Source organism: Phoca vitulina, unplaced genomic scaffold (genome assembly GCF_004348235.1).
Source record: "Phoca vitulina isolate PV1807 unplaced genomic scaffold, GSC_HSeal_1.0 scaffold48, whole genome shotgun sequence".
Lineage (NCBI taxonomy): Eukaryota > Metazoa > Chordata > Mammalia > Carnivora > Phocidae > Phoca > Phoca vitulina.
In genome coordinates this window covers 9,432,551-9,434,941 of record NW_022589751.1, presented here as the reverse complement: position 1 = coordinate 9,434,941, position 2,391 = coordinate 9,432,551, and positions in this window count along the sequence as shown.

Below are 2,391 nucleotides of genomic sequence, written 5' to 3'. Positions count from 1 at the left end.
GATGTGAGTTTTTCCGTTTTGTCATTCTGTCAAGAGAAGAATAGATGAATGAGAGAACAAAATGCTAAAAGGGTAACAACAACCCCAGAGAAATATACACTAAACAAATCAGAAGAGACCCGAAACTGGGGGGAAAAGAAAAAAAAAATGATCAGGCTGGTGAATAGAACAGAGCCATACACTAGATTTTGGGTGTATTTTGGTCTGTTAGAAGAAACTGCATCCCAAAATTTTAAAGAAAGAAAAACATATATACAAAAATAAGGTTAAATACAGTGAAGGGATGGAATATGACTGTAAAAATGAAAATCAAAAAAAGATTTTAGGGGCGCCTGGGTGGCTCAGTCGTTAAGTGTCTGCCTTTGGCTCAGGTCATGGTCCCAAGATCCTGGGATCAAGCCCCACATTGGGCTCCCTGCTCCACAGGAGGCCTGCTTCTCCCTCCCCCACTCCCCCTGCTTGTGTTCCTGCTCTCGCTATCTCTCTCTCTGTCAAATAAATAACAAATAAAATCTTTAAAAAAAGATTTTAAGAAAGGAATTGATAATGGTTGAAAAAAGAAAGAAGAAAAATTTTTAAAAAAAGAAAGAATGTGATCAGGCAGGTGAATAGAACAGAGCCATACACTAGATTTTGGGCATATTTTGGTCTGTTAGAAGAAACTGCATCCCAAAATTTTAAAGAAAGAAAAACTTATATATATACAACAAATAAGGTTATATACAATGAAGGGATAGACTATGACTGTGAAAATGAAAAATAAAAAAGATTTTTAAAAAGGAATTGATATAATAAGTTGGTTGAAAAAGGAAAGAAGAAAAATTTAAAAAAAGAAAAGAAAAAGAAAAAGAAAGAAAATTAAAAAAATTAACTTTGCAAGACTAAGGAATCATGGGGAAAAAGCCATGAATTCTATGTGCAGTATTCCCCTAGCGCTCATTGATTGGTAAACTTGGCCTTGGCAGGCTGTTCTTGCTGATCTTCTGGGGGAGGGGCCTGTTGCCGTGGTTCCCAAATGTCTTTGCCGGAGGCGGAATTGCCCCACCCTTGCCGGGTCCAGACTAAGTAATCTGCTCGGGTTTGCTCTCGGGAGCTTTTGTTCCCTGCAAGCTTTCCGTACAGCTTTGGAGGCGGAGACTGAAAATGGTGGCCTCCTAATCTCCGCGGAGGAGCTGAGAACTCGGGGCCCTGCTCCTCAGCGAGCCCCCAGAGAAAAGCAGTCAGTCACTCCCGTCTCCCCGGTCTCCGGTGCACTCTGTGCTCACCCGGCCTGTGACCGCGCGTTTCCATCTCAGGTACAGACCCTGTTTCGAGTCTCCAAACCCAGCAGATTCCTGCAGCGTGCTCCCGGGCCACTCCTTCCAGAGGAGGAAGGGGGGGGTGGTTCTGGCAGGTTCTGCCACTTGCTGGGCCCGGCTCAGAGAGCAGTGGCCCAACTGTGCCACAGATCATGGTTTATGGCAACCCCGAGCTGAGAGCCCGCGCCTCGGCTCTGTCTTTGCAGCCGGCTTCCCCGCTTTGATAACCGGGAGCTCTGCTGCACTTGGGCACCCCCGGTCTGGTCCCAGCGAGGGTTCCACCCCCCGCTGAGCCACTGGAGCGACGTCCCTCAGCGGAGCCGACTTCTAAAAGTTCCAATTTTGTGCTCCGCTGCTCTATCACTTGCCAGAAGCGGCTGAAGGAGGTCCCCTCCTCCCACGGTCTACCTTCCCAACTATCGCCTCAGATTCACTTCTCCGCACGTCCTACCTTCCAGAAAGTGGTCGCTTTTCTGTTCAGAGAGTTGCTATTTTTTTCCTCGTTCTCCAGTTGAGTTCATAGGTGTTCAGAATGGTTTAATAGCTATCTAGCTGAATTCCTGGGACCAGATGAAATCTGGTCTCCTACTCCTCTGCTCTCTTGGACTCTCCCCATCTTTCTCTATTGGAAGAGCAATGCTGTATTACTCATCTCACTCTAACCGGGCCAGCCCCGAGCTCCAGATAGCTACGACCACGAGGGCCTAGAAAGTGTGTGGCAAAGCAAAGACAGCTCACTTTCTGAGGATTTCTGCCTCCAGCTTTTTAAAGCAACAATTTTCTCTCCCTCCTCCCTGGGGGTAGTTCTCAGAGTTGTGATCACAGCTTATGTACACACCAATTTGCGTTCTACTTAACTTTGATGTTAGTTCATCAAATGTACACACATATCAATTTGATGTTTTATAAGTCGTTTTCTCATCATGAGTCTTTAAATCTTTAAAAACTGTAGAATTCCATCATGTAGAGATGACATAATTGACAATAATTTCTCTAGTTTTGAACATTTACATTTCCACATTTTTGTTGGGGGAATATTTGTCATAAAATACTTTTAAATAATTAAATCTCTCTCTCTGTCAAATCACTTTCT